At 34.8% G+C, this 25,903-nt stretch overlaps 1 protein-coding gene across 1 annotated transcript in view; it reads left to right on the top strand.

Annotated features, from left to right (window-relative positions):
• The window catches only part of CFAP47 (cilia and flagella associated protein 47), a 434,895-nt gene that overhangs the window by 354,863 nt on the left and 54,129 nt on the right, over positions 1-25,903 (top strand). The window lies entirely within an intron of this gene.

Below are 25,903 nucleotides of genomic sequence, written 5' to 3'. Positions count from 1 at the left end.
CTGTGTGTTGATGAATAGGAAAAATTCTAAGAACTAACGAAGTTTCTTAAAAATCTAAAGCTAAAAAAGTATGAATTTGCCTAACAATGATAATGTTTTAAAAATACAAAACATAATTGTTTTGGTAAATATAATATATGAGTTATCTTAACATAATTAATACAAAAATACTAACTGAAATAAATAACCACTACTAACATTTCAATAAGAATGGGTTAATTTCTCTTACATTTTCTGTAGCCATTTATAAAAACATCCTAAACGTCATTAATTCAATTCATTTGCTACAACTTCAAGGGACAGGTGGGTGTTATTATTATTCTCACTGAATTATGGAGTGTGCAATTCAGAAAAATTAACTTACAAAGAATCAAAATCATTGCTTAATGGCATACCTGAATCTTTTTGTATTTCAAAATTTTTGCTATTTCTTTGCAATGCATTAAAAGGAATATGAACAACAGTTCACAAAAGCGAAAGTACAAATGGCCAAAAAATGGTTTAGCATATGTTCAATGTCACTAATAATCAGATAGTGATTTTTAAAAATGACCATCTAGATTTGTTTCCCTTTTTTAAGTTTGTTTTTGTCTTTTAATGGAACTACAATCGCTAATGTTTCTATAGTGAAGCTGGAATAATCAAACAGTACTTGTGGGAATACAAATTACTACATAGTTTTTGGAAAGCACTCTTTGTAACGTATTAAAAGAAACTGCAACTGTAATTCTTTTGACCTAGTAATGCCAGTTCTGTTGGTTGGAATGTAAAGTACTGTGAAGATCAGTTTGGAGGTTCCCCAGAAAACTAAAACTAGAACTACCATATGATCCAGCAATCCCACTGCTGGGTATATACCCTAAAGAAAGGAAATCAGTATATTGAAGAGATATCTGTACTTCCATGTTTATTGCAGCACTATTCACAATAGCCCAGATTTGGAAGTAACCTAAGTGTCCGTGGACAGACGAATGGATAAAGAAAATGTGGTACATATACACAATGTAGTACTATTCAGCCATAAAAGAGAGGGAGAGATACTGCCATTTGCAACAACATGGATAAAACTGGAGGTCATTATGTTAAGTGAAAGACAGACTTCTCATGTTCTCACTTATTTGTGGGATCTAAAAATAAAACAATCGAACTCATGGAGATAGAGAGTAGAATGATGGTTACCAGAGACTGGGAAGAGTAATGGGTGGGGGTGGGGCCATGAGGAGAAGAGGGGAGGGTTAATGGGTACCAAAAAATAGAAAGAATGAATAAGTTCTAGTATTTCCTAACACAACAAAGTGACTATAGTAAAAAATAATTTAATTGTACATTTAAAAATAACTGAAAGGGTATAATTGGACTATTTGTAACACAAAGCATAAATGCTTGAAGTGATGGATATCCCACTTACCCTGATGTGATTATCACATTCTTTGCCTGTATCAAAATATGCCATATGCCCCATGGATATATATACCTACCAGACACCAGCAAAAATTAAAAATTAAAACAAAGATATATTCAAAGTATGGTTAATGTATGAATAAATACACTTGATATTGCATTTTTTATAATAGCAAAAAATTGAAAACTGCCTTCATGTCAAATAATATTGTTATATTTGTGGCAACTATTTATACGTCTGCTGATACTTAATTTTACTGATTCATTAAATACTTGAGCCATTTTCTGTTTTTAACATTTCTTCCATTGATTCCACACTTTCAATGTCGTTCCACATTGTGAAATCAATTGAAAATTCACCTACATTTTCTTTTTCTTCTCCTTTGCTTTTAATGAGGAAATGGTTACAGGTAGGTAGGCAATTTTTCTCTTTCAGTTCATCTATATTGTGCTTTTTTGCTATGTAATGAAAACCTAATTTGAATGCCCCTCAATTGGCCACTTTTCCATTTTTTTCTTGAATAATAATAATTATTTTGTTGCTATTTATGTTTGCAATGTGACTTATCTGATATTCAGGTCATATATATACTTTTCCATGCATCTGTATTTCAGATCTAATGCCAGTGCCATACAGTTTAAACCCCATGGTTTTGTTTTCCTATTTTCTTTCTTTCTTTCTAGTGTCTTTTAAATGGTTTATTTTCTCTTACCTACTTATTCTTCTAGTAAAAATTATAATACATTTTTATCAAACCCCTCCCAAATCCCAATAATTACTTAATGGCAATTACATTTGGGGACAACTACATCTTTATAGTATTTAAACTACTTTTTCAGGGACATTCATTTCCTCACTATTTTGAAACACAGTATTTATGACTGTCAATAAAATCTATATTTACAAAACAAAAATATAAACCTTCTAATAACTACTTTTATTTTAAATACCACATTTAGTAGTTATATTTAATGCAATTTTTATGCAACATAGAGACCAACATTTGTGTTCCAATTTTAAGAATTTTAGCCTGAAAAATAGAAATTAAATGTAGTTTATTATAATTTCCATTTTTCTTATTGTCATAAAATATTTTTTTCAAATTTAAATCAGTTTCTTGGTGAATTTCTTATTGTTTTCTCTAGTTTCTGCCATGACTTGCTTTCTAAGATAAACAATGCACACCGGCCTATGTAGTGTGTTTGACAGTTCATAATGTGCTCCCTGCTGCTCTATATAATAAGATCTCCAAAGGGGTTTGTTTATTTTATAGAAACTTTTTGCTTGCTCTGATATTTGTGCATGCTATAATACTAGTTGTAGGAATTTTCCCTACTTATTTGAGGAACATAAAACATTAAGAGTATAACAGAAATGGGAGCTTGGCTTCTTATATCACTATTGGCATAAGACATTGGGCACTATTGGTATTACAAAAATTACCTCTAGGGATACTATCATGTAACAGACAAAGCATTTATACCCTTAAAACTAAGTGTTCCTACATTAACATAGAACATTTTTTTTGGTGAATATTTGAGAACTGAAAAGATTACCTTATCCTTGACCAGTGTTTACCTAAGTATGTTGTAAAAACAAAAACACAAAGAAACAGAAACAACTAAGTTATATACACCTACTATGTAGCTACAAAAATATAATTAAAAACAAATAAAAACCCTAAGTTCTATGCTTAAATGAATTTGAGAAATACTTGGCTAAACAAAGTTTCTTTATGGCAGGGTTTCCTAGGCCTTTTCTCTCTCTCTCTCTCTCTCTCTCTCTCTCTCTCTCTCTCTCTCTCTCTCTAATGCTGTGTGTATTTTTAAATAGAGAAAGTGATATGTATTTCAAACATGTATTTGACCAAGAGATACACTTTTATAAATGTTATTTTCTCATGAACTGATTCAGCAGGGAAGTTCTAAACTTGCACCTTCTAATTTGCCATATGATGTGACAATGCATTCTATTCAATTCTGTTCAATATTAGGCAGTAAGGGAGAACGAGTGACAGCTGTTACGACTAACATATGTTCCTCAAGTGTGAATGCTACTGCTCCATTTCATAATAGCAGCCCCTCTATTCATCATCCCAGTCAATCTGACTTTACGAAAATTTTAGTCTCTATATTACAAAAGGACATGGATAAAAATAATTTCTGTAAATATTTCTCATTACCTTCTTTCAGAAATTTTATAATTCCTTGTGCTTATACAGTTGTTTAGTAAAATTAGATCTAGATGTAGTTATATGTTGACCTAGATTGGAGCTCTAGCCATTGACACTATATTTTTCCCATTGGAAAAAGGGTTCACAGCCCTTTTATTCCTTTAAGCAAATATGTTTCTAGAAACTATTTCCTTGGAATGAGTTTTATAATATACTATAGATAGCGAAGTACTTCATTTTGTTTTTAGAAAGTTCACTGTTCCTTTCATTATTATTCAAAACTGGTGACAAGAACTAGACAGGAAGAAGAAAAGGGTATTTCTGTCAGTGAAGAATCTTAACTTGCCAGGTTTTCACTTTGAAATGTTATCTTGTCTACAGATTTAATTAGGTCAAATAACCAAGAACGAGACAAGAGTGTAGGTGAATTGTGATTTCAAAGGACATCCTTCTACAAAGCTAATAAAGTTATAGGACTTGCGGTATTCTTTTTTCTCTTTTAATAGGAAAGAATCAAATGTTACTGAAACAAGATTAAACTTGTGGAAATACATTAGCTGTAACATCGTACTGGGTCCTCTGACTAACATTTAAAAAAAGTTGGAGGTTTAGCATGATTACATCTCTAGTGTTACATACTGTAGCGCTAGAGAATAAAGTGCTACTTTACAAATCTACACATAGATGTAAAATTCGATCTAGAACCTTAGGAAGGTGGCCAAGGTATGGGGATTGAGCATTATGGTCAAATAATCTGTGTTCTTCTTTTGACTGTAACATGGATAAGCTGTATTAGCTTGGGCTAGTTTCTATCCTATATGAACCCTATTTTGGACATTATGAAAATATCAGTTTTACCTAATAAGACTTTTTGATAAACATACACAATTGTATACGTGAAGACATTTCTAAACACTAAAACTATGTACAAATATATGTTATTGGGATTATTTGTATAGATGAAAATAGGTTAACTTTAAAATGGACTCCTACTTTTCCTCAATTTTCTAAGAAACAAGATCTCTCACGTGCTGTTACATGCCAGGAAATACATTACTGGAAAAGAAAGAAATAGTCATTTTTCTTATGAAATCCATTTTTTTCTAGATAAAACAATTCCTAAACAGATGGTTTTAATTTTATAAACTAAATTACTAATTGATTAAATAATTTTGGTATCTTGGTGAATACCAGTTTTCTAAAAAATAACTTCTTATGGAACAGTTGATATCTATATCTACAGTTACATCTATATCTAGATTTAAATAGATATAAAAAAATTATCCAGCCTTATTCCTTTTGACATTCCTAACCCTTCATATATTTTACTCTTCTTCAACATTTCTGTTAGAAAAGACTCTCCATATTCCAGTTATTCATATATTACCTTCACAATTTCTGGCATATCTTTGTATCACCTATATAATAATTTACTTAAAGGCATTCTAATGGAAAATGGTATCATTTACCATGAACAATAGCAATATACAATGTGCCAGGAACTATTTTAAGCACTTTACAAATATTAATTGATTTAGTCCTTATAATGCTATAAGATAAATTCCATTAATATTCCTGTGTTAGAGATGAATATGCTGGGATATATAGGAGTTATGCCCAGGAACTCACAGACAGTACATGCTGGAACTCGGGTTTGAATTTGGGGCTTGGACTCTCACCCTCTACACAGTACTTCTATAAAACACCAATAAATAACTTAAAAAATGTAAACATATAGATCCAAGTATCACTTGAAAGTATCTTAAACATCACTGTTACAGAATAGTTTTCCTGGGAAGAAGACTCTGAAAAGGAAGGTAGTGGGTAGGAAGTGTATTAGGGAGTGCTCTGAGGATCAACACCACTGAGGGAAGAGGATGAAGCAGGATTGAGTAGCCGGAGAAGGTGGGGACAAAGGTGTCAACTCACACAGTGGCTAGCACTGAAGCTAGGATAGCTCCTCAGAGTTGCCCCAATTTGGGATGAAGATGCCAGGATTTTGCACATCCCTCCCTCACCTTCCACATCAATTATTCATTGAATGCAGTCTGCCCTTAGGAAAGGAGTTTTACCTTGGTCAGATGACTCTCTTCAGCTGAAATTTAGGTACTATATACTGGCTATAATCTCAACAGTCTGGGGCATAAAAAGTCATGAAGATATATTTGTCTTTTACCAAGAAGCTTTGTTGTTTACTCTTCACGATACATATCTCGATAATTTCAAGTATGGTAAGATATAGGACTCGAAGTTCCATTTAGTCATTATGTATACCAAATTTTCCTAGCAGCATTTATGGGTAAAGCCATACTTTTTTTCATTGGTTTTTTGTGTTGTTTTTCTCCAAAATCAGGTGACAGTATATAAATGAGCCTGTTTCTAGATTTTATTTAGTTCAAATATTCTATTCATCTATCCTTGCACTAATACCATACTGTCCACTACTATAGCTGTATAGTAAGTCTTGATATTTGGTAACATCAATACTTCAAACTTTTTCTCTTGTTCAGGATTTTTATAGTTATTCTAGATCCTTTGAATTTACCTAAGAATTTTGGAATCAGCTAGCCAATTTCCAAACACACACACACACACACACACACACACAAATGTGCTAGGATTTTGATTTGAATTGTGCTATAAAGATACCCAAAAATGTAGAAGCGACTTTGAAACTGGGTAATAGGTAGAGATTTGAACAGTTTTGAGGGCTTAGAAGACAGGAAGATGTGGGAAAGTTTGGAACTTCCCAGAAACTTGTTGAATGGCTTTGACCAAAATGCTGAGAGTGATATGGACAATGCAGTCCAGGCTGAGGTGGTCTCAGATGGAGATGAGGAACTTGTTGGGAACTGGAATAAAGGTGATTCTTGTTATGCTTTAGCAAAGAGACTGGTGACATTTTGCCCCTGCCCTAGAGATCTGTAGGACTTTGAACTTAAGAGAGATGATTTAGCATACCTGGCAGAAGAAATTTCTAAGCAGCAAAGTGTTCAAGATGTGACCTGGGTGCTCTTAAGAGTGTTCAGTTTTAGGAATTCACAAAGAGATGGTTTAGAATTGGAACTTATATTTAAAAGGGAAGCAGAGCATAAAACTTGGGAAAATTTTCAGCCTGACAATGCAACTGGGGGAAGGACACCCTCTTCTATAAATGGTGTTGGGATAACTGGCTAGCCATGTACAAAAGTATGAAACTGGACCCCTCCCTTTCACCATATACAAAAATTAACTCAGGATATATTAAAGATGTATATGTAAGACCTCAAACAATAAAAATCCTACAAGAAAATCTAGAGAATATCTTTCTCTACATTGGCCTTGGTAAAGAATTTTCAGCTAAATCACCAAAATCCATTGCAACAAAGCAAAAATTGACAAGTGGGACCTAATTAAACTAAAGTTTTCTGCACAGAGACAGACCAACAAACATAAAAAAACCTGTAAACACATTGGGAGAAAATATTCACACAAACTTTACATCTGACAAAGGTCAGTATGCAGAATCTATCAGGAACTTCAACAAATCAACAAGCCGAAAACAAACAATCTCATTAAAAATGGACAAAGGACATGAAAAAACACTTTTCACAAGAAGATGTAAAAGCAGCCAACAAACATGAAAAAAATGCTCAGCATCACTAATCATTAGAGAAATGCAAATCAAAACCACAAGGCAGTACCATCTCATGCTAGTCAGAATGGCTATTATTAAAAAATCAAATAATACCTGATGGTTGGCATGGTTGTGGAGAAAACCAAACTTCTACACTGTTGGTGGGAATGCAAATTAGTTCAGCTTCTGTGGAAAGCCATTTGGAGATTTCTCAAAGAACTTAAAACAGAGCTTCCATTTGACCCAGCAATTCCATTACTGGGTATATACTCAAAAGAAAATAAATCATTCTACCATAAAAGACTCAAGCATGCATATGTTCATCATAACATTATTCACAATAGCAAACATATGGAATCAATCTAGGTGCCCATCAACCGTGGACTGAATAAAGAAAATGTGGTGCATATATATCATGCAGCATTAAAAAACAATGACATCCTTTCCTCTGCAGCAACGTGGATGCAGCTGAAGGCAATAATCCTAAGTAAGTTAATGCAGGAACAGAAAACGAAATACCATATGCTGTCACTTGTAAGTGGGAGAGAAACATTGAGTATACATGGACATAATTTCCCATAATTATGGGAAACAATAAACACTGTGAGGGTGAGAGGGAAGGGGGATTGAACTGAAAAACGACTTATTACGTCCCATGCTCACTACCTGCATGACGGGATTCACACCCCAAACCTCAGCATCATGCAATATACCCATGTAACAAACCCACACATGTTCCCTCTGTAGAGAATATAAAAGGTGAAATTATTTTTTAAAAGACTCCTTATGTTGAATATACAAAAATCAATCCCATTTAATTATATTAGTAATAGATAATTGAAATTTGACATTAAAAATGTCATTTACAAATACAACAAAAATCCTGCAATTGTTAAACAAAAATTTAACAAAACACATGCAAGATCTATATACTAAATACTACAAAACCCTGATGAACAAAATCCAGTAAGCCCAAATAAATAGGAAGTGTATTATGTTTATTGATTGGAAGACCTAATATTGTTAAAATGGCAATGTTCTTTAACTTGATATATAGATCAAATGAATTTCCAATCTATGTCCCAATATGCTTTTTTGTAGATATTGACAAGCTTATTCTAAAATGCATATGAAAAGACAAAAGAACAGTAATGTCCAAAAAATTTTTGTAAAAGAAGAGCAAAATTGGAAGATGTACACTAACAGAGTTAAGGATAAACTTAAAACCTACCTAAATTTGTATTGGCTAAAGATAGACATATGAATCAAATGAGCACAAGGGAAAGCCCAGTTTTAGACACACAAATATAATCAACTGAGGTTTTGTGTTCTCAAGAAATACAAAGTATATAATTCATACAAGCAAGATCCACTTATGGATGATCAAATTAGATGGTGAAAGCTCAAAGACAAAGAGAATATTTGCATCTGCTCAGTGTATTTCTGTGAAATATATATTAAATACAAACAGAAAATACTAGTATTACAGTGATGAAACCTGCAGGATACCACCTCAATCCTATGATAAAGATTATCATCACTGGTAATAAAATATATCAACATCATGTATCCCATGATAAAGAGACACTGAAAAGGGGAAATAGTCTCTCTGATATTATTCCCCAAAACATATAGTCTCAATCTTATCATAAAATAATCAGGCAAACTCAAATTGAGGTACATTCTATAAAATAATTGACTGTACTCTTCAAAGGTGACAAAGTCGTGAAAGACAAAGGAAGACTAAGGATTTGTCACAGATTGAAGGAGACTAAGAGATAATGGCAGCATCTAAATGCAATGTGAAATCTTGGATTGTATTCTGTAAAATGAAAGAACAGCAATGGAATAATTGACAAATTTGAATACAATATATAATTTAATTATCTTGTTCCAATGTTAATTTCCTCATTCTGATAAGTGTACATTTTCAATAATAAGTTATAAAAAATTAGTCAGTTGAAAAATATCATTTCTGGCATTATTCCAGACATCATTTGTTTTTGTGTTTTGTTATTAAAAATCTATTGCATAGCATGTAATTTCTATAAGATCATGGGAGTGTTTTTTTATTTAAGGTAAATTTGGGTAAGTAATTTGATGAGTTTTGGTTGTTACTTTACAAAAAGCAGAACAAGGAGGATATCAAAACTAGACAGTTAGCTTATGTTAATTCCTAGAAAAATCATTGATATATCATTAGAATAATGTAAAATGCTTAAAATAAAAGCAAACATGACAAGTAGCAATAGCACAGATAATTAAGAGCAAGTTCTGACATGATAATCTAATTTTATTTTGCTAAATTCTTAGATCTTTGAAAATGTGTAATATGTTCTTTATTTTCAACAAAGCATTGGATAAATCTATCATATCTTTTTTGTACAAGTATGTGTATTTTAGTACATTGAACATTTGTATCCCAAACTTCTGATAAATGATCTTTACAGATTTTCAATAATTATAGTCACTCACTTCCTTATGCTTTCAATTTTATTGTCTATCTTCCAGCTTCTATTAATATTCACTAGGCAAAACCAGAACCGTGATGAATTAGTCAGTGATTGTTGCATTAATACTGAGTAGCAAATAACCCTGTAATCTCAGTGTCTTACAACCAAAACATTTATTTTATTTTTTTTTTTTTGTTCATGGATCTGCTTATCAGCTGGGCATTTTAGATTTTTGCATCAGATTAAGGACTGCTCTATATACACATTCTGAGACATAGCTAGAACATGTTCTTCTCATTGTGGTTAGAAGATGCACAAGAGGGCGAGTGGAAATCCAATATATCTCTTAAGTTCTCAACTTGTATATTATCACCTAAATCCACATTCTGTTGGCCAAATTAAGTCACATGGTTATACTCATTATCAGTGGAGATGGGAAATATACTCTGCCTACCTTAACATGGGATGCATCAATGTCAAATCAAAATCAAAGCAAGGGCCATGATTACCTAATAATAAAGAGGAGTGAAATATCTGGAACAATGACCCAGTCTACTACATCAGGCACAAGCCAACTCTCTGCCCTTTCTACACTTGCACACAAATAGCTGAACATGGCTGGAAGACAAAGAAAGCAAAAAAGAAAGCTCTGACTTTACTTCCATTACTAAGACTAAATTGTCTGTGCCACCATCTAAAGCCAACCCCTCTATTTGAACCCTAGATTCTACCTTTTCTAGTTTTTCAATAATCATACCCCTCAGTTATTCCTCAGGTCACCTATATCTACCTATATCAATGTTTCCCTCTTTTAGATTATTCCTACAGTATATACCAGCACGTTACAATATCAATATATATAAATAAATACTTTTATCCCATCGTCCAAACAGTTACTTCTCTTACGAATCAAAATTCCTAGAAAGAGTTGTCTGTATTCATGGTCTGTACTTCTTTACCACCAATTTTCTAACTTACTTCATTGAAGACTTAATCCAGTCAACTTTACTGAAACTGCTTTTGTTAAAAAAAAATCAGGGCTTCCATGCTGCAAAATTTAAAGGTTATTTTCTTTATCTTACATTCTCTCTCAATAGCATTTAATATAATTGACTTTTCTCTCCTTCTTGAAATGTTATATTCACTTGACTATTTTTTTTCTAATCTGTCATTGTTCACTCTTTCTAAGTCTTCTTTTCTGCTCTTACATGCTATCATAACTCTAAATTTTGGCTGGATTGTGGACTCACTCCTGCCTCTTCTTTAATTATATTATCCTCCTGGTCATTTATTGCAGTCTTATGGATACCATCTATACATTGTGGCTTCCTTATTCATATTTTCAACTACAAACTCTCTCCTGAGTTATAACTGCACATTTTCTTCTTCACATGGTTTTCCAGTACAATTCTCAAACTAAATATTATTCTTGATATATTTACCCCTTCATCCTCTTCCTAATTTACTCCCCAAAGATTTTTCCGTATCAGTTAATGGCACCATTATATATCTAGTTTTATCTTGCCAAAAACTTAGGAGTTGTACTTAATTTATTTTTGTCTCACTGCAAATTTCCAGCACATCAGTAAATACCGATAGTAAAGCCATCAAGATGTATCACATTTCTGACCACTTCTTACTACCTCCACCACTTAGACCCTCGTCTACACCACCTGAGCTGCTGCAACAGCTTCCTTTATTTTAGTCTTGCACCATGCAGTCTATTCACACAGAACCCAGAGTGATATTTTGTAACAAAAAATAAATTGGATCATATCAACATGTTGTTTAAAACCTCCTTGTAATGTGATTTTGTAGGCTTAGAATTTTTGTTTTAATTCTCAGACTCTGATAAGCTAAAATATGTTCTAAGCCATGCATTAGGAGCTGTGTGGTGCACTTTAAATATGAAAAGTTCTGTTTTATGATAAACACATATTAAGTTGCTTATTATATTTACTTTTTATTGGAAAAATATATCAAATTCTAATTCCAGGTAGATATTATATTCAGCCAGTAAGTTTAATTAAAATATTTTATTATTTCAAATCTTTATTTAATTTAAAGTAAAATATCTGGAAATAACAAAATATATTGGATAAGAAGAGTTTAAAATGAAAATCAATCCATCAAATGCAGTCGGAGCTCTATCTGATATGTCAAAAATTTAATTACAACTGAATTAAAATTATCTTTTTTTTCTTTTAGCTAACATTCCTATGTATATTTAAGTCTAAATGTAATATTAAATGAATAGAAGTTGTCATGTCTGCATGAGTAGGAAATAAGTACACAAATGAAACTCTCTACTGTCACCAGCTTTGTGGGCAAGTCAAAATTAATTCTTACAGAAAGGATTAGATTTATGTTTTTTCAGTTATCTCATAAAAGGAAAATGATGAATGCATTCTATGAAAACATTCATTTTAGAGTTTTCCTATTTTGACGGGGCACAACCACACATTACTTTTTGTCACTGTTAATTCTTCCTGACTTCTGGTAGCTATAATGGGTATCCTTTCTGAAGCACTGGGCATATGCTGGAATCCCTGCCCCTGTCAAGGAGAGGAAGAAGCCATTGTTGACTATTGTTCATTTTATTATTGCATATAAATGGTGCTGTGATATTTGTCACAACTTTCATCAGGAAGAAAACTAGTAGGAGTAAAATGGCAAATGATGAGACAATTATTTTGCAACTGAGTACTCAATTCCTGGGTACATTAGCAAACTCTCCACATATGACATTAGTGTGTTATTAGTGAGGGCTAAATTTTGGGACTGCTAAGCCCATATACAGCAAAGTATATACATAGGTTTAGGTAATTAGAGTGTGTTGAATAATTAGTGGATTATTTTCAGGCCATCAGCAAATCTTTATATGTAATGTTTATTTTCAAAGCTATCAATTCTGTCCCATCTCCAATGTCACATCTCCAAAAGGTAGCTGGGGGTGTGAGATTTTCCTACCACTATCTATCTTACTTCCATGTGGAAGCATCTTATTATACATTTATCTCTCTTTATTCTGTTACCATGTGAATACCAGTTCTTTTGGGTCATCCTTCATCCTTTGCATTCATATCTATCCCAAAGTACAGCATACATCTGCATTTTTTTTTTTTTACCATAGTTCTCACTCCTTTCCTAATCCTAAAACTTCACCATACCATTAATTCAAACTCATATTCTATCATCAGAAAAATACTGCCTATTCTCTACATCAACTTATCTGAACTTTCTCTGTACTTTCTCGGAAGCTGACTCTTCCCTGAGTAGATACTTCTTCCCCTACAGCCTTTCTAAGCTGTGGCTTTTTCCCACACACTCACAATCCTGGGTATGGAGGTAAGGTAGGTGTCCTCCTTCTTCTACATTTCTGCTTCTAGACCATTCTCCCTCTCTCCTAAAAATCTCTACTTTTGATTTTTCAGCCATCAAAGAAAATGTCTCTAGCTCCAACACTATATTTCTTAAAATTCTGTTTGACTTCAATATCCACATAGTTGATCTCTTCTATAATTGTTGTACTTTACCTCAGTTACCCGCTCTTTACCCAACTTGGCCATGCCTATGTTCAGACTCTGTACTCTCATTTCCAACAACTTCAATCCCTCCATAATCTCCATTTCAAGTGTCTCATTCTCTTACTCCCACCTCCTCTCTTTCCAGTTCATTCATTCCCTCTAGTACTGCAATTCTGGAACATGCTCACAACTTGCCCTTTCTCATACCTTCACTTCACCAAGTCAATTTCATGGTCCATAGGTATAATAAATCTCTTGCATATAGTCTCATCTTCCTTGCTTCCTCAGTATCCCTTTCCTCTACCTTATGTAATAGTTGTAATTGTGAATGGCGAGCTCATCTATGTCTGTCTCTGTTCAGATAAATATAGCTGAATAAAAATATACAAATGTGCTGAAAGGGATCACATTAAATCCATGACCACTAAATATAAATTGTTCCCTAAGGAATTCTTGCAGTCATACTACATTTCCTGAGCCCTCTCACTCTTGACAATTCCATCCACCTAACTCCTTCCTCATACCTCCAAAATCTCCTACATTCTCAGTTTTAACTAATGACCTAGAGTACTAATTCATTGAGAAAAATACAGGCTACAGGCAATCAAATGAGAACCTCCAAAAGTTTCCACAATCTCAATGAAACAGATGACTGTACTTGTCACCATATGGTCTGCCTTCCCTCCTGTTACAGTGGATGAATTCCTGTTACCCTTTTCTTTAGGTCCGTATATAATTGTACACTGATTCCATCTGTGATGACTCCAGATATCCTTTTTTATCAGTAGCTTCATAAATTTTTTCTCTTCTAAATTATTCTAATTTTTATATAAAGTTATGCAATTTTACTTGTATTAAAAATTAATTCTTACCCTCACATCATCTCCTACAAGATATCACCCGATTTTGTGTCTTTCCTTTATATTAAAGCTCCTAAAAATTGATGACACCTGAAGAGTTAAGTACTCCGATTCCAAACCTCCCACTTTTTTTTTCTTGAGCCAGTTCAATCAGGCTATTTCTTAACACTGTATCAAAGCAACACTTATCAAGGTTTATATGATCTCTGTGTTGCCAAATTTAACTATGAACTCATTCTCCTAATCTTACCTCACCTCAACCCCTGCAGCCTGAAATAGTTTTTCAGTTGCCTTCTAGGATATCACACTATCCTAGCTGTTTTCCTACCTCACATCCTGCAAAGTGTTGCTTTCTTTTGCTTGTGGCTTTTGATCTCAAATACTCTAAATGTTGAAGTATTACAGAACATGGTGTTTGGTTCTTTTACGGCAATCTATGATGAATTTTATGGATCTCTATCTGTGCTCATACCATAGGTGATCTCATCCAGGCTCATGGTTTTAGATGCCATGTGTCTGTTAGTCATTCTCAAGTTTTTAATTTTTTTCCAACCCACAAACATTTTAAAATCTGGGCTTAAAAATTCAATGGCCTACATATTATCTATATTTACATATCTAATTGAAATCTCTAAATTTTACATGTCCCAAAACAAAATAAATCTCTCCAAAACACTTTGTCCTTCAGTTTTACTTGTCTCATGAATTGCAACTCTGCCATGATAGATACTAACACAAGATATCATGGTGTCATCCTTGCTCTCACCTTTCTCTCACATCGCCCAACCAACCTGTCAACAAGTGCTACCAACATTTTTAAAAAATGCATCCTGAATATTCCTCTTCTTAACATGACATCTACCTCTGCCAAACTACTTTAAATTATCATCTTATCTGTCACCTAGTTTGATAAGCTAAACAGATACCCCCCGCCTCAAAAATATATCAACTTTCTAATCCCAAGAAACTATGACTATTACCTTATATGGCAAAAATCACCCCATATAACAAAAGGGATGATTAAATTAATGATTCTAATAGGAGAGGTTTATGCTGGATTATCTAGGAGGGCCCTAAATAGAATCACATGTATCCTTATAAAAGAAAGGCAGAGGGTGTTTGGACAGACACAAAGGAGAAGGCGATATGAAGACAGACTAAAGAAGGATACAGTCACAAGCCAATGAATATCAACAGCCACCAAAATTCTGAAGAGACGAGGAACAAACATTCCCCTAGAGCCTTTAGAAAGAACACAGCCCTACCAACAATCTGATTTCTAACTTCTGGCCTACAGAACTCTAAGAGAATAAATTTATTTTTCTTTAAGCCACCCATTGTGTGGTAATTTGTTATAGCAGTCACAGGAAACTAATACAGCCTCAAGATTCCAGGTCACATCTCCTGGAACCTGTGAATGTTATGAAATATCACTCTTATGTTTTTGTTATTTATTATTTATTGTATTCATCTGCTTTGTGTTCCTATGAAGAAATTCCAGAGACTGGGTCATTTATAAAGAAAAATGGTTCATTTGGCTCATGGTTCTGTAGGCTGTACAAGAAGCATGACACCAACATCTGCTTCTGGTGAGAGCCTCAGGCTGCTTCCACACACGGATGAAGGTGAAGGGGAGCCAGAGTGTGCAGATCACATGGTGAGAGAGGAAGCAAGAGAGAGGGGGAGAGGTACCAGTCTCTTTTAATAACCAGCTTTCATGGGAACCAATAGAATGGAAACTCACCACACCCTCCAAAAGAGGGCATTAATCTATGTATGAGGGATCTTCTTCCATGATCCAAACACTTCCCGTTAGGCCCCACCGCCAACACTGGAGATCAAGTTTCAACATAGTATTTGGCCGGGACAAGCAAACCATATCCAAATTACAGCAGTGTTATGGCATAGTTGATCTTAAAAAGGGAGATTATCCAGGTGGGCCTAATCTAATCACATGAACCTGTGAAAGTAGAGAACTTTCTCCCATGCTGGTGGCAGAAAAGGAAGACAGAAAAAGAATTCGAAGAGATTTGAAGTATGAGAATGATTCTACACACCATTTGTACCTTTGAAAGTTGAGAGAATCAAGAGCTAAGTAATATAGATCTAGATGCTAAGAATGATCAGAGGATGTGTGACAAACAGCAAGGAAAAGGGGAACTTGGATCTACAACAACATAGAACTTAATTTTCCCACATTCTAATTTCTAGAACCTGTGAATGCTAACTAATATTGTAAAGATTTTTCAGATGTGATTAAGCCAAGGATTTTTGAGATGAAGAGATTACACTGAATTATCCAAGTAGACCCTAAATTCAGTCATATGTATCCTTATGAGAGCAGAGGGAGTTCTGAGACACACATAGCAGAAGATCATGTAATGGTGAGGCAGAGATTGGACAGATGCAGCCAAGAAATATTGGCAGCCACCAGGAGCTGGAAGAGGCAAGAAGCATGTTCTCCTTCAGAAAATACAGAGTGAGTACAGCCCTGCCAACATCTTAGTTTTGGCCCAGTGATACTGATGTCAGACTTCTGGCCTCCAGATCAGTAAGACTACAAATTCCTGTTGTATTAAGTCATCCAGTTTGTGGTAATTTGTTACAGCAGCCACAGGAAATAAATACATCTAGCTATTCACAGTAGCATCCTAACAGTTCTCACTGCTATCTCAGGTAATTACCATAGCATGTTCTATGAACAGAAACAGTCAATGGAAAATTAAGTCAGATCACGACTCTACTGTAGTGATACTGAAGTTTTCCTGTGGTTAGAAAAATCCCTATTGTCACTTATAAATACACTTCGTTATTGTTATTGATAGTGGCATTAAGTATCCATAATAGTTTACTTATATTGAGTTTTACATTTTAATTTTAGCAACACTTTCATTAACTCAAAGTATAGAACTAAGAAAATAATAATATATGGAAAAAGATGTATTGTGAATTGCTTATAAATATTGCAATGGAAAAAAATCATATTTGACAAAATATTTTTAAAACATTTTTATTCATCAGACTTATGGTTTGGCCAAGATAGCGTATCCCAATTCCTTCCAAGTTCTCCCACTTACAACTGAAAACCCGTGGCATAATACAACACACAAGCATAGGAAGGCAGAAAGGTAGAAAAAAGGTAAATGACAGGTAGACCTCAGAATCTACAGAAGTCTGAGGTGGGTGGATCACCTGAGGTCAGGAGTTCCAGATCAACCTGGCCAAGATGATGAAACCCTGTCTCTACTAAAAATACAAAAAATTAACTGCACGTGGTGGTGGGTGCCTGTAATCCCAGCTACTAGGGAGGCCGAAGGAAGAGAATCACTTGAACCCAGGAGGCGGAGGTTGCAGTGAGCCGAGATTGCACCAAAGCACTACTCCAGCCTGGGCAACAAGAGTGAAACTCTGTCTCAAAAAAAAAAAAGAAGAAGAAGAAGAATGACACAACAGTGAGTTCCCTGAATTTTCTTATCACGTCTCGTATATCTTAGACAAGGTACTCCAGAAGGCTCCCATCCAGAACTACCAACAAGTAAAGACAAAAAAGTTCCCCCTAAAACCTATTCCCCCTAGCCAAAGGACCTGGAGAAAAGTGGCCTAACAACAGAAAACCTTTCTGACATCACCCACCCTACTCCATCAAAGCATCAGTAGTAAAACCACATGTCACCCACTCCAATAGTTATAGTGGGGACAAGCAGGCCGTTGATTTTCCACCCCACCCCTGAGCACTTTCATGCCTTAGAAGCAGCACACTCTGATTCCCTTCCCCTTGTATTGTCTGTGGTGCTGATGGGACTGAGTAAGGAAGTAATCTGCCATTCCCCCAGCAGAAGCACACAGTGCTGTGATTCTCTTTCCAGAATGGTGTTGGTAGAGGTGTGAAGGGAGCTATTTTCTATTTTCTTCCTGATAGAAACAGATGTATCTCCAAGTACCTTACCAGGGTAGTACCAACAGGGTTAAGTCACAAGTTGAGATTCCATTTCCACTCAGGAACAATGAAATTTAAAGAGCTGGTGCCTGGAGGGAATAGCCACCAATATCTGCACTAGTTGTCAATAAGACTGAGAAAAGTGGTACAAGTTGGTTAGTAAGCAATCAATTTTTCTTTCCATACCCGTGTTGGCAAGATCCACTAGGGTATAAAGCAAGGCCATGCCCCACCTCAACCCTTTGGATTGAGTGTAGCCCTGTGGGGACCACAGCCTATACCCCATCAAGCATCAGCAAGAAAGAATGAAGGAATTTGAGGCAGGGTAGCTGGCATTGTTTTCTTTCTTCCCATATGTGATCAAAGACCAGTGGAAACTGAGCCTTTATTCCCACTTGGTGTGAAGGAGGTGAAATGAAGTGGTGAGAAGTGAGCTAGTTGGTGTTCTACTGCCTCCCATCTCATATCTTGGTGTCAGTGGGGCACAGCAGGAAGCAAAACTTTCCCTCACCACCTTCGATGAGGCAGCATGAGTCTCTACAAATTTTGCTTCAAGAAACACTTTTGAATTCTTATGAAACATGAAAAAGTAGAGAATCTCAGAAAAAAATGTTGAATAAAGAACAAAATAGAAGTTATGGAACTGATTAAATATAATACATTAAATATGTATCTTGCCAGATGGGCTCAAGAGTAGAATGGAGATGATCAAGTATAGAATCAGTGAAAGTGAGGAGAGATCAATATAATTTACATGGTCTGAACAACAGACAGAACATGGAATTTTACAAAAATGAACAGAGTACCAGGGACCTGTAGGAAAATAACAAAAGAACTAAAATGTATGTCATCAGAGCTCCAGAGGGAGAGGAGAGAGTGGGAATGAAAAATTATTCAAAGAAACAATGTCTGAAAACTTGCTGAATTTGATGAAGCACCTAACCCTACAGATTCAAGAGACTGAGTAAACTCCAATCAGTATAAAGCAAAAGGAATTCAAGGCAAGACAAATCATCATTAACCTTCTGAAAACTAAAGACACACGCACAGAAAACAGCCTTGAAAGTAACCAGAGAGATACAGTGAATTACTTATAGGGAAACACCAATTCAAATGACAGTAGATTGCTCATCCCAAACCATGGAGGTCAGAAGGAAGCGGTATACATTATTCAAATACTGAAAGGAAGTAACTGTAAACTGTGAATTCCATATTCAGAAAATATATTCTTTATACATGAGGAGAAAATGTAGATATTCTCATATAAAGGGAAAGAAAGTGAATTTATTTTAAGCAAACCAGTCCATAAAAATAGCTAAAGAATGTTCTCTAAACAGATAAGAAATAATTTTTTAAAAAAGACTTAAAAAGAAAGAATATCAGTATGGATAAAAAGAATAATATAATAGACTGCCCTGCTTCTCTTCATCTCTTAAATCATATTTGATGATTGAAGTAAAAATTATACTGCCTTGTACATGTTACATATATACATAGAGAGAGAGAGAGAGAGAAACAGAGAGAGAGAGAGACAGAGAAAGGAATGTCTTAAGACATTGATATTATAAAGTGTAGGAAGTATAAGGTTATCTAAATGGAATTAAGGTATATTGACTATATTTTCTTATTTTCTGTATTCTTTATGCTTTGATATCTGAGGTCTTGCTGACTGGGGAGGATCTGCCCCTCTCAGGGTTAGCTAATTTCTAGAGACAGTAAAGAAATAATCTGTGAGAGGATCTATAAATGCAAAGTAACCAATCTAGAGCCCATACTCCCACACACCTCTTCTATCAGGCTCTTACACTCCACACCAATATTCCTCTACTCTAATCATCCCAAGGCCAGGGACTAGTCAACACGAGATAGCCCTTACAAGCCAGAGCCCAATGAAATTATTCAAAGTAACCAGTCCTGCACTTGCTTTGTCTGCTTACCTCACCTGTATTTCTTCCCATAAAAAAGCAAAATATAGGTTCTTGCCCATTATTTTTCCCCCCTCACAGCTTCCTGAACAACACTGGTGCTTCCCTATGTGGCCCTGTATGACATACTATGCTTTGTGCTTTTAGGGATCTGTGAGTATAAAATAGTTTTTCATGGCAGTCATTGCTATGTCTATGTGTCTTCCTATATCTGACTGAAACAAGTCTCAAGTACATTTTAAAACATAAGGTTTGCTTGCTTTGCTTAAAGTAGTAAAACATTTATACCAGTAGACAGTGATAAGTTGCCTATGTATATTAAATTCCTATTTAAAACCACTAAGAAAATTATATGAAGTGATATGCTAAAATTATAAATAAGTTGGAATCTCAAAAGATATTCATGCAACCCATAGCAATATCACTACAGATAACATCAGACATTAAAGAAATAAAGCAGTACTATGAACAACTCTATACACATAATTCCAACAACTTTAATGAAATTTATCCATATTTAGGAAATAAAAAAACTACCAACATTTACCAAAGATGAAATAGACAATCTGAATAGTCATATACTATTATTTAATAAATTGAATTCATAGTTTAAAACCGTCCTAAAAGAAATCTTCAGGCCTAGATAGCTTCGCTGGTAAATTATCCCAAACATTTAAAGAAGAGTTAACACCAATCCTTTGCAAACTCTTCCGGAAAAGAGAAGATGAAAGAAAACTTCCAGACTCATTCTATGAAGCCAGCATTACTCTGATACAAAAATCAAAAACATGTAACAAGAAAGTAAAAATACATTCTAATGTTATTCATTAAATTAGTCACAAAATATCAACAAATTAAATCAATCAGTATATAGCAAAAAGTATACACCATGATCAGAGAGTTTATTCCAGAAATAAAGGCTGATTTAATATTTGAAATTCCATTAAGGTAATCTTATCTGTTAAAAGATGAAGGCAGAAAAATTACATGATTATGTCCATTGGTACAAGGTAGAGTTAGAAACAAACCAATATCCATTCTTTATTTAAAACAAATACTCTTTGCAACCTAGGAGAATCAATAGCTTCCTCAACCTGGTAAAGCGCTTACATAGTAAACCTATAGCTAACATCATGTTCAGTGATGAACACTGTATACTTTCCCCCTAAAATAGGTAGTAACATAAGAATCCCCACTCTCCCCACTCTTATTTAACATACTAGTGAAAGTCCTAGGCAGTACAATGAGGCAAGCAAAAGAAACAAAATATATACAAAATGTAAAGGAAGAAATAAACTGTCCCTATTTTCAGACCAGGTTTGTCTACTAGAAAACTCCAAGAGACCTACCAAAAAAAAGCATGTATAAGTAGATTAATTCACCAAGTCACAGTATAGAAGAATAACACAAAAAATCAATTGTATTTATATATACTAGCAACAAAATGTAGAAACTGAAATTTAAAACTCAATACAATTGATAATCTTCCAAAATAATGAAAAACTAAAATAAAAATCTAACAAAACCTATTTAGGATGTATATGCAGAAAATAACAAAATTAAACAATTTGTAAATAAATAAAGACATATGCCATTTTCATTGACTGGAAGACTCAATATAGTAAGGATGTCAGCGCTATCTAAATTGATCTATAGATTTCCTGCAATTCCTGTCAAGGTACTCACACCTTACACAAAAATTAACATAGTGCTCAACAGACATTTCTTAGATTTCTCCAATTACAAGCTCCATAAGGGGAAAAATTAATAAATAAATAAGACATCCTCAAAACTAAAATTTTTCCCTATGATAGCCAATGAGAAGATGGTGAAATTGAAAGCTAGAAACTGGGAGAAAGTAGATCCAAATCACATATCTGACAAATGGTTTGTTTCTAGAATATGTAAAGAATGACAAAAACTTGATAATAAAATAAAATCCAACTAGAAAATGGGCGAAAACAAATGAAGGGACATTTCACCAAAGAGATTATACCGATGGTTAATAAACACATTTTGAAAGGTGTTCAACATCATTAATCTTTAGGGCAATGTAAAATCAAACAGCAGTGGGATTTCACTACAAGCCTATCAGAATAGCTAAAATAAAGGTCAATGACAACAACAAATGTTGGCAAGGATGTAGAGAAACTGGATCACTCATACATTGCTGGTCGGAATATAAAAGGGTACAGCCAGTCTGGAAAACTCTTTTTATAAAGTTACAAGTGCAACTAATACACTATCCAACCATTGAACTATGGGAAATTTATCCCAGAAAATTGAAAATATGTATTACCCCAGAACATGTGACTGAATATTCTTAGCACATTTATTCATAATAGTGGAAATCTGTGAACAACCCAGATGACTTTCAATGCGTGACTGGTTAAACAAATCCTGGTTTATCCATACCATGGTGTACACTTAGAAATAGAAAAGAATGAAGCACTGATAAACACAGCAACTTGATTGAATGTCCAGGGAAATATACTGAGTGAAAAAGCCAACTGCAAAAGGTTGCATACAGTATGATTTCATTTATGCAACATTCTTGATGTGACAAAATTATAGAAATGGAAAACAGATTAGTGGTTGTAGTAATTCCGGAATGGAATGGGGTAGGAGTTGGTGGTGACTATAAAAAGCCAACCTGAGAGATTCCTGTGGTGGTGGAACTTTCCTGTATCTTGACTGTATTAATATAAGTATTCTGATTTTTCTTCACTATAATATTACAAGATGTCATCATTGGAGATAATTGGGTAAAGAGTACATGGAATCTTTCATTTCTTACAACTGTATGTGAATCTATAATTATCTCAAATATTTTTGTATTAGAAAAAGATATCATAATATGAGAAAACTGTAAAGGATGAAGCCATACACTATACTTGGCATTTGTAATACCTTATCATAAATTTGTTTAATATAGTCGCTGACTTGGCATCCATTTTTGGTCCTGACGTAAGCTATTTGAAACCCAGTCATGCAGGTGGCCTAGTTAAGACTTCCTCTCCCCTTGTGTTTTTTTGCTATTATAACCCACTTGTTTCTCATCTCCACTGGCCCAAAACCCAAACCCAACATATCCTCTCTCTGTCTCTCTCTGTCTCTGTCTCTCTCTGTCACACACACACACACATACACACACACACACACACTCACTCACATTCTCCACCAGCTGGTTGAACTCCAAGGAACTTCCCATTGGTCCTCTGCCTTCATGCCTGACTTCTCTGGGACCTGTGAATAATAGATTTCTTCTGTTTCTTGCATTTGGTTTCACCTCCTCATTGTGTCTCACCCAACACACACACCTGAATCTAACTCGTCACCCATCAGGGCTCTCCTAGTCTGTGACTGTCCACTGTCAATAGACAGATCTCAAGACCAAATTTGAAAGAGCCATAACAATAAAAATTATAACATATCTAATTTTTAAAAGATAAAATATTCATCATTTATATTTATATGATTGCTAATAACCAGAGCTCAACTGTCAGAGTTCTAGCATCAGCATTTAGAAAAGAAACATTTATATTTTCTTTCCTTGGGAGATATAATTGCTGTGACTCATGTCATGTTGATTTTAGTTGACATGTATAATTTAGTTTGACAATAAATAAGAAAAATATTATTTGAAAAATAATATGTTTTTGAAATAAAAGGCTACTATTTATAAATTGGAAAAGGTCTTCAAGAACCCAGTGTTTAGTGACATATGATGATGTTTACTGCTGCTTTACATAAAGCATGCCAGGATCTCCAGATAATTGTCATGAAAGTTTATCAAATTACATTGGCAGCTAAGCATGGTTTCACATTTTAAAATAAACCTTCTTCCCTACTATGTCAGATAATCAATTTTCCACCCAACTTAGCTCAGGTTTCAATTATATAGATTTGTAATTATGATTTATAGCATAAAGCGTGTGGGTTTCCTAGCTAGTCAGTGAAGCTGCTGATTTTATTGAAAAACACAGGGTTGTAACTCTCATTACGCAAAGATGCCTGGCAGCGCGCCCTTTTAAAAAAAATATCTATAACCTGAAATTTAGACCTATTTATACCACCAGACTATTTCTATGAAGAGAGCAGAAACTGAATCTATTAAAATCACTTGTAAGTGTCCGGTTTTATTAAATGGAACACAAAGCACAGTGTCATTTCTCTTTTCTGTCATTTTATGCAGTTTCCTTCAATTCAGAAATACAGGTAAATATTATAACAAAAAGAGGACTAATACCTGCTTAGGAGTTATGAATACCAGGCCTTTACAAGAGGTAGATTAGTAGGTGGATATATATAGATAGTAGAGAGAAAGGGAGGTAGATAAATAGGTAAAATGTGTGTGAGTGATGAACTTGTGATGGGACGTCATTTTCCTTTATTGAAATTTGCTATGGTAAAATTTCCTACAGTTAATTGAAACCTGAAGACTGCTAGTGACATGTAACACTTTTGCCCCTTTTCTCACTGATACTCCTCCTATTTTATTAAGAATATAGAGGCAAAACAGAGGCAAATTGTCTGTTTCTGTCATTACACATTAATAGATCAGCTTAATTTTATGTGCATCCATGTGCCTTGCCTTCCCTCACATTACATCAAAAAAGGACTCTGTGCTCTTATTGGCTAGTCCTCCACCAGTTTACTGAATCCGGTACCTACTCAATCATGTGAAGCTGTCCAATTTTCTCCTCTGTTTTCCATAATACATTTTTTTTTTTTTTTTTTTTTTTTTTTTTTTGAGACAGAGTCTCACTCTGTCGCCCAGGCTGGAGTGCAGTGGCGCGATCTCGGCTCACTGCAAGGTCCACCTCCTGGGTTCAGGCCATTCTCCTGCCTCAGCCTCCCCAGCAGCTGGGACTACAGGCACACGCCGCCATGCCCGGCTAATTTTTTTGTAGTTTTAGTGGAGATGGGGTTTCACCATGTTAGCCAGGATGGTTTCGATCTCCTGAACCATCCACCCGCATCAGCCTCCCAAAGTGCTGGGATTACAGGTGTGAGCCACCGCTCATAACCCGACCTTCCATAATACATTTTTAATGGATTTTTCTTATCAGAATACGCATGTTACAATAGCACTCAGTTTAAAAGTCATACTGCTCTTTATCCCCTGACCCTATCACTGTCATCCCATTTCTCTGATCCTCCTTGATAGCAAAACTATTTGAAAGTCTGACTGTATTTACTGCCCTCACTTCTTATATCATTATCTCACCCAAGCTAATCCAGTTTTATTCGCCATCATTCTCTTTTACTCTCTAATACTGCTCTTTTAATTAACTAGTAACCTAACATGCCATAATTATCCGTCATATGCAGTCCTCATCTTGCTCAATCCATGAGCACTACTTGACACACTTGATCTCTCACTGTTTTGGAAACAGTTGATCTCCAGGAATCAATTCTCCCTTTATTCTTCTTCTATTTCTTTAGTGAGCCCTGCTCATTCTCCTTTGCTGTTCCTGCCCCCCTAATTTCCTAGAAGCTATCTTCTCTTTTTATTTCTATCCACATTCATTTCTGATGGAATCTCATTTATTCACACATGAAATATCAACTTCTAAATTGATAGCCCCCGTCTCAACCTCTCCTTTAAATCCAGACTCATATATCCACCAGCTATCTCAATATTCCCCCTACAGATATCTGTGAGGCTTCTCAAACTTCTTTAGGTGCTCTGCTCAAGTGACACCTTATCACAAAGACCTTTCTGGAACACCCTGTATTAATGTTGATTTCACTCTCTAACCTTTAACTGTTTTATGTAACACCATAAGTATTATACATTTTATTTATTTATTAATGTCTACTCTCACTTGCCAACACATTCTGGAATCTCTGACTCAAGAAAACAGAGGCCGGGCGTGGTGGCTCAAGCCTGTAATCCCAGCACTTTGGGAGGCCGAGACGGGCGGATCACGGGGTCAGGAGATCGAGACCATCCTGGCTAACACAGTGAAACCCCGTCTCTACTAAAAAATACAAAAAACAGCCG

Source organism: Chlorocebus sabaeus, chromosome X (genome assembly GCF_047675955.1).
Source record: "Chlorocebus sabaeus isolate Y175 chromosome X, mChlSab1.0.hap1, whole genome shotgun sequence".
Taxonomy (NCBI): Eukaryota; Metazoa; Chordata; class Mammalia; order Primates; family Cercopithecidae; genus Chlorocebus; species Chlorocebus sabaeus.
Note: the sequence above shows the minus strand (reverse complement) of the source record. Positions and strands in the feature narration are given on the sequence as shown.